This window comes from Panulirus ornatus, chromosome 12 (genome assembly GCF_036320965.1).
Source record: "Panulirus ornatus isolate Po-2019 chromosome 12, ASM3632096v1, whole genome shotgun sequence".
Classification (NCBI taxonomy): domain Eukaryota; kingdom Metazoa; phylum Arthropoda; class Malacostraca; order Decapoda; family Palinuridae; genus Panulirus; species Panulirus ornatus.
Window position 1 is genome coordinate 61,113,974 of NC_092235.1, and position 16,081 is coordinate 61,130,054.

Here is a 16,081-nt window from a genome sequence, read left to right on the forward strand (position 1 = left end):
CTCAATCAATACCCTCCCGTAATTTACCAGGAATGCTCAACAAACTTATACCTCTGTAATTTGAGCACTCACTCTTATCCCCTTATCCCCTTTGCCTTTGCACAATGGCACTATGCAAGCATTTCGCTAATCCTCAGGCACCTCACCATGAATCATACATACATTAAATAACCTTACCAACCAGTCATCAATACAGTCACCCCCTTTTTTTTTAATAAATTCCACTGTAATACCATCCAAACCTCCTGCCTTGCCGGCTTTCATCTTCCGCAAAGCTTTTACTACCTCTTCTCTGTTTACCAAATCATTTTCCCTAACCCTCTCACTTTGCACACCACCTCGACCAAAACACCCTATATCTGCCACTCTATCATCAAACACATTCAGCAAACCTTCAAAATACTCACTCCATCTCCTTCTCACATCACCACTACTTGTTATCACCTCCCCATACTTGCTGCCCTCAACCATTCCCGTCGCCACCCCGCCACACATGAAATGGCACCCCCTCATATGTGGCGGGGTGGCGATGGGAATGGATGAAGGCAGCAAGTATGAATATGTACATGTGTATATATATGTATGTATACGTTGAAATGTATATATGTGCGTGTGTGGGTGGGTTGGGCCAATCTTTCGTCCGTTTCCTTGCGCTACCTCGCTAACGCGGGAGACAGCGACTAAGTATGATATATATATATATATATATATATATATATATATATATATATATATATATATATATATATATATATATATATAACGTGTGAGTGCGAAGACCGTCTCGACCAAGCGAAACAAATGCCAAATGTTGGAGGGGAAAAAATTACTTTGATGTCGAGAACTTGAAGTGAAAATCGCCGAGACTAGCGGCCTCCCAAGCCAGCCACTCGCACTTGCACCACTTCCGCCACATCGTAAGGTCAATCAGCATTCAGTAATTGGTATTTTGTTATATATATATATATATATATATATATATATATATATATATATATATATATATATACATATATTCTGTTGCGATCATTGATTACTGTGCCTTCGAATACTTTGTTGATTTATTCATTACGGCGTCCGTGTCGGGTTTTTTTTTGAGAAAATTTTTTTTCTAGGACCTACCCTATTTATTACCCATCCGTCCCCCCATTCGTAAGATCCTATTTACCGATTAATAGATCACCCCATTACTAGGTGAGCTCTCCTTGAACCTAACCTTGTACAAGAACAAGAGTCGACTCTCTCTCTCTCTCTCTCTCTCTCTCTCTCTCTCTCTCTCTCTCTCTCTCTCTCTCTCCCCATCCTCCCCCATCCTCCTCCTCCTCTATCTCCCCCCCCCCCTCTCCTCACATCCTCTTCCTCTTCCCACTAGTTTCGCTGAAGCCATGGAAGGTTACAACCTCAAGGTTGCCTCTTACCATCTCCACCTCCCTCCCTCCCTCAGAGGTCAGACACGTGTAAGACGGTGGGGGTATGAGAGCTACCTTCGTCAGAAATTATGAGCGTCATTTTTTCCGTTTTTTTTTTTTTTTTACCCCATGTCTCTCACCGGTGATATAACCTTGGTCATCCGTATGAATCTGACTAATTTTTTTTTTTTTTTTTTTTTTTCTTTTTTACATTTTTCGTTACTCTTGACGATCGATCGAACTTTTGTGTGTGATGTGTTGAGCGTAGAGTCGGTTCCGCTGGTTGGACTAACACGAGCAAAGAACACCACGATGAAAGAGGAATTTGAACGAGGCTTATGTGTGTATATATGTTATCTCGTCGTGAGATGATGAGGGAGGATGTACGAGAGGTGTATAAAGATCAGCTGAGGGGTCACACATTTACTGCTTCGTTCAGTGAGGTAACTCCGGATGACCTTAAATGACTCCTCCTCTTTTCTTTTTTTTTTTTCTTGTGGCTAACAAGGAAGACATCAGTCACACAGATTTAAGGCAATGCCATTCCTGCCCAGATTAATGATTTCATCGTGGAGCTAACGAGATTAAACGTGATGTTAGACTATTTTTTTTTTAGTGCTGTGTGGCGGAGTCATGTTTAACCTTAGGTACTGAATGAGGAATGTGTGGATTTGAAGTTCCACGGCCATTTTAGAAAAGATGGGCTGATTACCATGTGAATCTGTGGCATATAGCAAAGCAAATATTGACAGGGTTATCGAAGGTTATCGTAAATATCTTACTGACCCATCTCGAATTATATATATATATATATATATATATATATATATATATATATATATATATATATATATATATATTTATATATATATTTTTTTTTTTTATACTTTGTCGCTGTCTCCCGCGCTTGCGAGGTAGCGCAAGGAAACAGACGAAAGAAATGGCCCAACCCCCCCCCCCATACACATGTACATACACACGTCCACACACGCAAATATACATACCTACACAGCTTTCCATGGTTTACCCCAGACGCTTCACATGCCTTGATTCAATCCACTGACAGCACGTCAACCCCTGTATACCAAATCGCTCCAATTCACTCTATTCCTTGCCCTCCTTTCACCCTCCTGCATGTTCAGGCCCCGATCACACAAAATCTTTTTCACTCCATCTTTCCACCTCCAATTTGGTCTCCCTCTTCTCCTCGTTCCCTCCACCTCCGACACATATATCCATCTTGGTCAACCTTTCCTCACTCATTCTCTCCATGTGCCCAAACCATTTCAAAACACCCTCTTCTGCTCTCTCAACCACGCTCTTTTTATTTCCACACATCTCTCTTACCCTTACGTTACTTACTCGATCAAACCACCTCACACCACACATTGTCCTCAGACATCTCATTTCCAGCACATCCATCCTCCTGCGCACATCTCTATCCATAGCCCACGCCTCGCAACCATACAACATTGTTGGAACCTCTATTCCTTCAAACATACCCATTTTTGCTTTCCGAGATAATGTTCTCGACTTCCACACATTCTTCAAGGCTCCCAGTATTTTCGCCCCCTCCCCCACCCTATGATCCACTTCCGCTTCCATGGTTCCATCCGCTGCCAGATCCACTCCCAGATATCTAAAACACTTCACTTCCTCCAGTTTTTCTCCATTCAAACTCACCTCCCAATTGACTTGACCCTCAACCCTACTGTACCTAATAACCTTGCTCTTATTCACATTTACTCTTAACTTTCTTCTTCCACACACTTTACCAAACTCAGTCACCAGCTTCTGCAGTTTCTCACATGAATCAGCCACCAGCGCTGTATCATCAGCGAACAACAACTGACTCACTTCCCAAGCTCTCTCATCCCCAACAGACTTCATACTTGCCCCTCTTTCCAAAACTCTTGCATTTACCTCCCTAACAACCCCATCCATAAACAAATTAAACAACCATGGAGACATCACACAGCCCTGCCGCAAACCTACATTCACTGAGAACCAATCACTTTCCTCTCTTCCTACACGTACACATGCCTTACATCCTCGATAAAAACTTTTCACTGCTCCTAACAACTTGCCTCCCACACCATATATTCTTAATACCTTCCACAGAGCATCTCTATCAACTCTATCATATGCCTTCTCCAGATCCATAAATGCTACATACAAATCCATTTGCTTTTCTAAGTATTTCTCACATACATTCTTCAAAGCAAACACCTGATCCACACATCCTCTACCACTTCTGAAACCACACTGCTCTTCCCCAATCTGATGCTCTGTACATTCCTTCACCCTCTCAATCAATACCCTCCCATATAATTTACCAGGAATACTCAACAAACTTATACCTCTGTAATTTGAGCACTCACTCTTATCCCCTTTGCCTTTGTACAATGGCACTATGCACGCATTCCGCCAATCCTCAGGCACCTCACCATGAGTCATACATACATTAAATAACCTTACCAACCAGTCAACAATACAGTCCCATTTCCCGCATTAGCGAGGTAGCGTTAAGAACAGAGGATGAGGACTGGGCCTTTGAGGGAATATACTCACCTGGCCCCCTTCTCTGTTTCTTTTGGAAAAAAAAAAAAAAAGAGAGGGGAGGATTTCCAGCCTCCCGCTCCCTTCCCTTTTAGTCGCCTTCTACGACACGCAGGGAATACGTGGGAAGTATCCTTTCTCCCCTGTCCCCTATATATATATATATACATATATATACATATATATATATATATATATATATATATATATATATATATATATATATATATATATATATATATATGAAGCACAAATATCTTAGCATTTTCGTGATAATTCACATCTTCGCGGGTACAGGTATGTGAATAATGACGACAGCGTTTGGATCTCAGCGTTTCATTTTCCAGACAGCTGCCAGCATATTGGCACCGTCATTCAGTACACAGGGATGACCCCCCCCCCCTACCCCCTTCCCCCCCCCCCCCCCCAAAAAAAAAAAAATGCGATCGCTAAACTCTGTCGTGAAAACAGTCACCTTAACAACCCTGTCACATTGTACCCCTCTTTTGTGATTAGGCTGCCCATAACGTCATTGAGTCTGTTTTGTTTTGCTGTTTTTTTTTTTTCTCATTCCTAATACTAAGAACATTAAATCGTTCTCATGTAACTTTAAAGCACAGCCTAGTATTAACCAAGTCATTATGAAAGAAGTATCAAGAAACGAAAACAAGAAAAATAGTTAGAACACATCTTGTTACCCAGGCCAACCCAACCACGAAACAACCCCCCCTTAACCACAAGGCACACCCCCCCCCCCTCCCCCTTCCCAACACACACACACACACACACGCACACACTTTCCCTTTAACGGTCAGGCCAATGTAGAGTCGAGAATGGTAGAAAAGAGACGGAATTTTTATGGTGGTGTTGAGATTTAAAAATCCTCATGAATTATTTGCACTTAATGAGGCAGATTGTTCCCGCGAGACATGTGCCACATGTATAGAAAAATTACATGTTAAATGAAATGATCTGAACAACAGAATTGCGATTTCACCTTCATATATATATATATATATATATTCCTATGAGTCCACGGGGAAAATGAAACACGATTAGTTCCCAAGTGCACTTTCCTGTAATAATCAAATCATCAGGGGAGACACAGGAGAGAAATATAAGTCAGTTGATATACGACGAAGTGACGTAGCTAGGAAGCCATATATATATATATATATATATATATATATATATATATATATGAAAGCCGGCAAGGCAGCAGGTTTGGATGGTATTGCAGTGGAATTTATTAAAAAAGGGGGTGACTGTATTGTTGACTGGTTGGTAAGGTTATTTAATGTATGTATGACTCATGGTGAGGTGCCTGAGGATTGGCGGAATGCGTGCATAGTGCCATTGTACAAAGGCAAAGGGGATAAGAGTGAGTGCTCAAATTACAGAGGTATAAGTTTGTTGAGTATTCCTGGTAAATTATATGGGAGGGTATTGATTGAGAGGGTGAAGGCATGTACAGAGCATCAGATTGGGGAAGAGCAGTGTGGTTTCAGAAGTGGTAGAGGATGTGTGGATCAGGTGTTTGCTTTGAAGAATGTATGTGAGAAATACTTAGAAAAGCAAATGGATTTGTATGTAGCATTTATGGATCTGGAGAAGGCATATGATAGAGTTGATAGAGATGCTCTGTGGAAGGTATTAAGAATATATGGTGTGGGAGGCAAGTTGTTAGAAGCAGTGAAAAGTTTTTATCGAGGATGTAAGGCATGTGTACGTGTAGGAAGAGAGGAAGGTGATTGGTTCTCAGTGAATGTAGGTTTGCGGCAGGGGTGTGTGATGTCTCCATGGTTGTTTAATTTGTTTATGGATGGGGTTGTTAGGGAGGTAAATGCAAGAGTCTTGGAAAGAGGGGCAAGTATGAAGTCTGTTGGGGATGAGAGAGCTTGGGAAGTGAGTCAGTTCTTGTTCGTTGATGATACAGCGCTGGTGGCGGATTCATGTGAGAAACTGCAGAAGCTGGTGACGGAGTTTGGTAAAGTGTGTGGAAGAAGAAAGTTAAGAGTAAATGTGAATAAGAGCAAGGTTATTAGGTACAGTAGGGTTGAGGGTCAAGTCAATTGGGAGGTGAGTTTGAATGGAGAAAAACTGGAGGAAGTAAAGTGTTTTAGATATCTGGGAGTGGATCTGGCAGCGGATGGAACCATGGAAGCGGAAGTGGATCATAGGGTGGGGGAGGGGGCGAAAATTTTGGGAGCCTTGAAAAATGTGTGGAAGTCGAGAACATTATCTCGGAAAGCAAAAATGGGTATGTTTGAAGGAATAGTGGTTCCAACAATGTTGTATGGTTGCGAGGCGTGGGCTATGGATGGAGTTGTGCGCAGGAGGATGGATGTGCTGGAAATGAGATGTTTGAGGACAATGTGTGGTGTGAGGTGGTTTGATCGAGTAGGTAACGTAAGGGTAAGAGAGATGTGTGGAAATAAAAAGAGCGTGGTTGAGAGAGCAGAAGAGGGTGTTTTGAAATGGTTTGGGCACATGGAGAGAATGAGTGAGGAAAGATTGACCAAGAGGATATATGTGTCGGAGGTGGAGGGAACGAGGAGAAGAGGGAGACCAAATTGGAGGTGGAAAGATGGAGTGAAAAGGATTTTGTGTGATCGGGGCCTGAACATGCAGGAGGGTGAAAGGAGGGCAAGGAATAGAGTGAATTGGAGCGATGTGGTATACAGGGGTTGACGTGCTGTCAGTGGATTGAATCAGGGCATATGAAGCGTCCGGGGTAAACCATGGAAAGCTGTGTAGGTATGTATATTTGCGTGTGTGGACGTGTGTATGTACATGTGTATGGGGGGGGTTGGGCCATTTCTTTCGTCTGTTTCCTTGCGCTACCTCGCAACCGCGGGAGACAGCGACGAGGTATAAAAAAAATATATATATATATATATATATATATATATATATATATATATATATATATATATATATATATATATATAAAGCTTCCTCCCCTAGGAGTCCCTTCTATTTCTTATGAGGCTCCAACAGCACTCAGGAAGCTGGCCACATCCACCAGTCGGGATCACAGGTCATAAAGTTTATGTAATTTGGATAAAAATGTTGTTTTACATGCTAATTAAGTATTTTGAGTAAAATGACTCCATTTTGCATTATTGATGCCTTTAATTACCCCTTAGATTAATTATAAGATTAGCATACTTAGAATATTTAATCAGCATATAAAATTACATCTATACCCAGATTTTCAATAAGATCTAAAGAAGTTGAAAATCTGAGCAAAATATTTTTCTTGATTTTTTTCAAAAAATGAATTTTCTCGAGAATTTCTGGATAGATTGTTTTAGATATACTGAATACGAGTCTGTGGTCAAAACCTAAAAAATCTTGTAATTAGTCGGGTAATTAGCATATTAATTTAATAATTAATCTAAGGGGTAATTATAGGCATTAATAATGCGAAATGCAGTTATTTTACTCAAAATATTTAATCAGCATGTAAAATAACATCTATATCCAGATTTTCATTAAAATCTAAAGAAGTTGAAAATCTGAGCAAAATATTTTGCAAAGCCTTGGATTTTCCTTGATTTTTTTCAAAAATGGATTTTCTTCGGAATTTGAGGATAGATGGTTTTACGTATGCTAAATACGAATCTGTGGTCAAAACTTAAAAATTCGTGGAATTAGTCGGGTAAATACCATATTGATTTTATTATAATTAATCTAAGGGGGTAATTAAAGGCATTAATCATGCGAAATGCAGTCATTTGACTCAGAATATTTAATCAGCATGTAACATGAAAATTACATCTATACCCAGATTTTCAATAAAATCTAAAGGTTGAAAATCTGAGCAAAATATTTTTCTTGATTTTTTTCAAAAAATGGATTTCCTTGAGAATTTCTGGATAGATTGTTTTAGATATACTGAATAGGAGTCTGTGGTCAAAACCTAAAAAATCTTGTAATTAGTCGGGTAATTAGCATATTAATTTAATAATTAATCTAAGGGGTAATTATAGGCATTAATAATGCGAAATGCGGTTATTTTACTCAAAATACTTAATCAGCATGTAAAATAACATCTATACCCAGATTTTCATTAAAATCTAAAGAAGTTGAAAATCTGAGCAAAATATTTTGCTATAGCCTTGGATTTTTCTTGATTTTTTTCAAAAAAATGGATTTTCTTGAGAATTTCAGGATAGATGGTTTTAGGTATGCTGAATACGAACCTGTGGTCAAAACTTAAAAATTCGTGTAATTAGTCGGGTAATTACCATATTAATTTTTATACTTAACCTAAGGGGTAATTAAAGGCATTAATAATGCAAAATTCGGTTATTTTACTCAAAATTCTTAATCAGCATGTAAAATAGCATCTATATCCAGATTTTCATTAAAATCTAAAGAAGTTGAAAATCTGAGCAAAATATTTTGCAAGGCTATAGCCTGGGATTTTTCTCGATTTTTTTCAAAAAATGGATTCTCTTGAGAATTTCAGGATAGGTGGTTTTAGGTATGCTGAATACGAATCTGTGGTCAAAACTTAAGAATTCGTGTAATCAGTCGGGTAATTACCATATTAATTTTATAATTAATCTAAGGGGTAATTAAAGGCATTAATAATGCGAATTGCAGTCATTTGACTCACAATATTTAATCAGCATGTAAAATAGCATCTATATCCAGATTTTCATTAAAATCTAAAGAAGGTGAAAATCTGGGCAAAATATTTTGCAAGGATTTTTTTCAAAAAATGGATTCCCTTGAGAATTTCAGTATAGATGTATTTAGGTATGCTAGATACGAATCTGTGGTCAAAACCTAAAAATTCGGGTAATTAGTCGGGTAATTACCATATTAATTTTATAATTAATCTAAGTGGTAATTATAGGAATTAATAATGCAAAATTCGGTTATTTTACACAAAATCCTTAATCAGCATGTAAAATAGCATCAATATCCAGATTTTCATTAAAATCTAAAGAAGTTGAAAATCTGAGCAAAATATTTTGCAAGGCTATAGCCTGGGATTTTTCTCGATTTTTTTCAAAAAATGGATTCTCTTGAGAATTTCAGGATAGGTGGTTTTAGGTATGCTGAATACGAATCTGTGGTCAAAACTTAAGAATTCGTGTAATCAGTCGGGTAATTACCATATTAATTTTGTAATTAATCTAAGGAGTAATTAAAGGCATTAATAATGCGAATTCCAGTCATTTGACTCAGAATATTTAATCAACATGTAAAATAGCATCTATATCCAGATTTTCATTAAAATCTAAAGAAGTTGAAAATCTGTACAAAATATTTTGCAAGGATTTTTTTCAAAAAATGGATTCTCTTGAGAATTTCAGTATAGATGTATTTAGGTATGCTGAATACGAATCTGTGGTCAAAACTTAAAAATTCGTGTAATTAGTCGGGTAATTACCTTATGAATTTTATCGTAATTAATCTAAGGGGTCATTAAAGGCATTATTAATGCAAAATTCGGTTATTTTACTCAAAATACTTAATCAGCATGCAAAATAGCATCTATATCCAAATTTTCAATAAAATCTAAGGAAGTTGAAAATCTGAGCAAAATATTTTGCAAGGTTATAGCCTTGGATTTTTCTTGATTTTTGTCAAAAACTGGATTTTCTTGAGAATATCAGGATAGATGGTTTTAGGTATGCTGAATACGAATCTGTGGTCAAAACTTAAGAATTCGTGTAATCAGTCGGGTAATTACCATATAAATTTTATAATTAATCTAAGGGGTAATGAAAGGCATTAATAATGCGAATTGCAGTCATTTGACTCAGAATATTTAATCAGCATGTAAAATAGCATCAATATCCAGATTTTCATTAAAATCTAAAGAAGTTGAAAATCTGAGCAAAATATTTTGCAAGGCTATAGCCTGGGATTTTTCTCGATTTTTTTCAAAAACTGGATTTTCTTGAGAATATCAGGATAGATGGTTTTAGGTATGCTGAATACGAATCTGTGGTCAAAACTTAAGAATTCGTGTAATCAGTCGGGTAATTACCATATCAATTTTATAATTAATCTAAGGGGTAATTAAAGGCATTAATAATGCGAATTGCAGTCATTTGACTCAGAATATTTAATGAGCATGTAAAATAACATCTATACCCAGATTTTCAATAAAATGGATTTTCTTGAGAATTTCAGGATGGATGGTTATAGGTATGCTGAATACGAATCTGTGGTGAAAACCTAATAATTCGTGTCAGTAGTCGGGTAATTACCATATTAATTACATTATAATTAATCTAAGGGGTAATTAAAGGCATTAATAAAGCAAAATTCGGTTATTTTCCTCAAAATACTTAATCAGCATGTAAAATAACATCTATATCCAGATTTTCATTAAAATCTAAAGAAGTTGAAAATCTGAGCAAAATTTTTCTTGATTTTTTTTCAAAAATGGATTTTCTTGAGAATTTCAGGATAGATTGTTTTAGGTATGCTGAATACGAATCTGTGGTCAAAACTTAAGAATTCGTGTAATTAGTCGGCTACTTACCATATTAATTTTATTATAATTAATCTAAGTGGTAATTAAAGGCATTAATAATGCAAAATTCGGTTATTATACTCAAAATACTTAATCAGCTTGTAAAATAACATCTATATCCAGATTTTCATTAAAATCTAAAGAAATTGAAAATCTGAGCAAAATATTTTCCAAGGCTATAGTATAGCCTTGGATTTTTCTTGATTTTTCTCAAAAATTGGATTCTCTTGAGAATTTCAGGATAGATGGATTTAGGTATGCTGAATACGAATCTGTGGTCAAAACTTAAGAATTCGTGTAATTAGTCGGGTAATTACCATATTAGTTTTATTATAGTTAATCTAATTGGTAATTAAAGGCATTGATAATGCAAAATTCGGTTATTTTACTCAAAATACTTAATCAGCATGTAAAATAGCATCTATACCCAGATTTTCATTAAAATCTAAAGAAGTTGAAAATCTGAGCAAAATATTTTGCCTTGGATTTTTCTTGATTTTTTTCCAAACATGGATTTTCTTGAGAATTTCAGGATAGATGGTCTTAGGTATAATGAATACGAACCTGTGGTCAAAACTTAAAAATTCGTGTAATTAGTCGGGTAATTACCATATTAATTTTATTATACTTAACCTAAGGGGTAATTAAAGGCATTAATAATGCAAAATTCGGTTATTTTACTCAAAATTCTTAATCAGCATGTAAAATAGCATCTATATCCAGATTTTCATTAAAATCTAAAGAAGTTGAAAATCTGAGCAAAATATTTTGCAAGGCCTTGGATTTTTCTCGATTTTTTTTTCAAAAAATGGATTCTCTTGAGAATTTCAGGATAGGTGTTTTTCGGTATCCTGAATACGAATCTGTGGTCAAAACTTAAGAATTCGTGTAATCAGTCGGGTAATTACCATATTAATTTTATAATTAATCTAAGGGGTAATTAAAGGCATTAATAATGCGAATTGCAGTCATTTGACTCAGAATATTTAATCAGCATGTAAAATAGCATCTATATCCAGATTTTCATTAAAATGTAAAGAAGGTGAAAATCTGCGCAAAATATTTTGCAAGGATTTTTTTCAAAAAATGGATTCTCTTGAGAATTTCAGTATAGATGTATTTAGGTATGCTGAATACGAATCTGTGGTCAAAAATTAAAACCGGGTAATTAGTCGGGTAATTACCATATTAATTTTATTATAATCTAAAGTGGTAATTATAGGAATTAATAATGCAAAATTCGGTTATTTTACTCAAAATCCTTAATCAGCATGTAAAATAGCATCAATATCCAGATTTTCATTAAAATCTAAAGAAGTTGAAAATCTGAGCAAAATATTTTGCAAGGCTATAGCCTGGGATTTTTCTCGATTTTTTTCAAAAATGGATTCTCTTGAGAATTTCAGGATAGGTGGTTTTAGGTATGCTGAATACGAATCTGTGGTCAAAACTTAAGAATTCGTGTAATCAGTCGGGTAATTACCATATTAATTTTATAATTAATCTAAGGGGTGATTTAAGGCATTAATAATGCGAATTGCAGTCATTTGACTCAGAATATTTAATGATCATGTAAAATAACATCTATACCCAGATTTTCAATAAAATCTAAAGAAGTTGAAAATCTGAGCAAAATTTTTCTTGATTTTTTTCAAAAAATGGATTTTCTTGAGAATTTCAGGATAGATGGTTTTAGGTATGCTGAATACGAATCTGTGGTCAAAACTTAAGAATTCGTGTAATCAGTCGGGTAATTACCATATCAATTATATAATTAATCTAAGGGGTAATTAAAGGCATTAATAATGCGAATTGCAGTCATTTGACTCAGAATATTTAATCAGCATGTAAAATAACATCTATACCCAGATTTTCAATAAAATCTAAAGAAGTTGAAAATCTGAGCAAAATATTTTACAAGGTTATAGCCTTGGATTTTTCTTGATTTTTTCAAAAAATGGATTCTCTTGAAATTTCTTGATATTCTCAAGAAAATCCAGTTTTGGAAAAAAAAGAAAAATCCAAGGCTATAACCTTGTAAAATATTTCGCTCAGATTTTCAACTTCTTTAGATTTTATTGAAAATCTGGGTATAGATGTTATTTTACATGCTGATTAAATATTCTGAGTCAAATGACTGCAATTCACATTATTAATGCCTTTAATTACCCCTTAGATTAATTATAAAATTAATATGGTAATTACCCGACTGATTACACGAATTCTTAAGTTTTGACCACAGATTCGTATTCAGCACACCTAAATACATCTATACTGAAATTCTCAAGAGAATCCATTTCTTGAAAAAAATCCTTGCAAAATATTTTGCCCAGATTTTCAACTTCTTTAGATTTTAATGAAAATCTGGATATAGATGCTATTTTACAGGCTGATTAAATATTCTGAGTCAAATGACTGCAATTCGAATTATTAATGCCTTAAATCACCCCTTAGATTAATTATAAAATTAATATGGTAATTACCCGATTGATTACACGAATTCTTAAGTTTTGACCACAGATTCGTATGCAGCATACCTAAAACCACCTATCCTGAAATTCTCAAGAGAATCCATTTTTGAAAAAAATCGAGAAAAATCCCAGGCTATAGCCTTGCAAAATATTTTGCTCAGATTTTCAACTTCTTTAGATTTTAATGAAAATCTGGATATTGATGCTATTTTACATGCTGATTAAGGATTTTGAGTAAAATAACCGAATTTTGCATTATTAATTCCTATAATTACCACTTTAGATTTAGGTATGCTGAATACGAATCTGGTCAAAACTTAAAAATTCGGGTAATTAGTCGGGTAATTACCATATTAATTTTATTATAATTAATCTAAGTGGTAATTATAGGAATTAATAATGCAAAATTCGGTTATTTTACTCAAAATCCTTAATCAGCTTGTAAAATAGCATCTATATCCAGATTTTCATTAAAATCTAAGGAAGTTGAAAATCGAGCAAAATATTTTGCAAGGCCTAGGATTTTTCTTGATTTTTTTCCAAAACTGGATTTTCTTGAGAATATCAGGATAGATGGTTTTAGGTATGCTGAATACGAATCTGTGGTCAAAACTTAAGAATTCGTGTAATCAGTCGGGTAATTACCATATTAATTTTATAATTATAAGGGGTAATTAAAGGCATTAATAATGCGAATTGCAGTCATTTGACTCAGAATATTTAATCAGCATGTCAAATAACATCTATATCCAGATTTTCATTAAAATCTAAAGAAGTTGAAAATCTGGGCAAAATATTTTGCAAGGATTTTTTTCAAAAAATGGATTCTCTTGAGAATTTCAGTATAGATGTATTTAGGTATGCTGAATACGAATCTGTGGTCAAAACTTAAAAATTCATGTAATTAGTCGGGTAATTATGTTAAGTTTATAATTAATATAAGTGGTAATTAAAGGCATTAATAATGCAAAATTCGGTTATTTTACTCAAAATTCTTAATCAGCATGTAAAATAGCATCTATATCCAGATTTTCATTAAAATCTAAAGAAGTTTAAAATCTGAGCAAAATATTTTGCAATGCTGTAATTACCATATTAATTTACCTTGGATTTTTCTTGATTTTTTTCAAAAAATGGATTTTCTTGATAATTTCAGAATAGATGGTTTTAGGTATGCTGAGTACGAATCTATGGTCAAAACTTAAGAATTCGTGTAATCAGTCGGGTAATTACCATATCAATTATATAATTAATCTAAGGGGTAACTAAAGGCATTAATAATGTGAATTGCAGTCATTTGACTCAGAATATTTAATCAGCATGTAAAATAACATCTATACCCAGATTTTCAATAAAATCTAAAGAAGTTGAAAATCTGAGCAAAATATTTTACTAGGTATAGCCTTGGATTTTTCTTGATTTTTTCAAAAAATGGATTCTCTTGAAAATTTCAGGATAGGTGGTTTTAGGTATGCTGAATTCGAATCTGTGGTCAAAACTTAAGAATTCGTGTAATCAGTCGGGTAATTACTATATTAATTTTATAATGAATCTAAGGGGTAATTTAAGGCATTTTCATTAAAATCTAAAGAAGTTGAAAATCTGGGCAAAATATTTTGCAAGGATTTTTTTCAAAAAATGGATTCTCTTCACAATTTCAGTATAGATGTATTTAGGTATGCTGAATACGAATCTGTGGTCAAAACTTAAAAATTCGTGTAATTAGTCGGGTAATTACCATATTAATTTTATCGTAATTAATCTAAGTGGTAATTAAAGGCATTAATAATGCAAAATTCGGTTATTTTACTCAAAATACTTAATCAGCATGCAAAATAGCATCTATATCCAGATTTTCATTAAAATCTAAGGAAGTTGAAAATCCGAGCAAAATTTTTCTTGAGAATATCAGGATAGATGGTTTTAGGTATGCTGAATACGAATCTGTGGTCAAAACTTAAGAATTCGTGTAATCAGTCGGGTAATTACCATATTAATTTTATGATTAATCTAAGGGTAAAATAACCGAATTTTTTATTATTAATGCCTTTAATTACCGCTTAGGTTAAGTATAAGAAAATTAATATGGTAATTACCCGACTAATTACACGAATTTTTAAGTTTTGACCACAGGTTCGTATTCATTATACCTAAAACCATCTATCCTGAAGTTCTCAAGAAAATCCATTTTTTGAGAAAAATCAAGAAAAATCCAAGGCTATAGCAAAATATTTTGCTCAGATTTTCAACTTCTTTAGATTTTAATGAAAATTTGCGTATAGATGCTATTTTACATGCTGATTAAGTATTTTGAGTAAAATAACCGAATTTTGCATTATCAATGCCTTTAATTACCACTTAGATTAATTATAAAATTAATATGGTAATTAGCCGACTAATTACACGAATTCTTAAGTTTTGACCAAAGATTCGTATTCAGCATACCTAAAACCATCTATCCTAAAATTCTCAAGAAAATCCATTTTTTGAAAAAAATCAAGAAAAATTTTGCTCAGATTTTCAACTTCTTTAGATTTTAATGAAAATCTGGATATAGATGTTATTTTACATGCTGATTAAGTATTTTGAGTAGAATAACCGAATCTTGCTTTATTAATGCCTTTAATTACCCCTTAGATTAATTACAATAAATTAATATGGTAATTACCCGACTAATTACACGAATTTTTAAGTTTTCACCACAGATTCGTATTCAGCATACCTATAAACATCTATCCTGAAATTCTCAAGAAAATCCATTTTCTGAAAAAAATCAAGAAAAATCCAAGTATAGCCTTGTAAAATATTTTGCTCAGATTTTCAACTTCTTTAGATTTTATTGAAAATCTGGGTATAGATGTTATTTTACATGCTGATTAAATATTCTGAGTCAAATGACTGCAATTCGCATTATTAATGCCTTTAATTACCCCTTAGATTAATCATAAAATTAATTCTTAATCAGCATGTAAAATAGCATCTATATCCAGATTTTCATTAAAATCTGAAGTTGAAAATCTGAGCAAAATATTTCTCGATTTTTTTCAGAAAATGGATTCTCTTGAGAATTTCAGGATAGGTGGTTTTAGGTATGCTGAATACGAATCTGTGGTCAAAACTTAAGAATTCGTGTAATC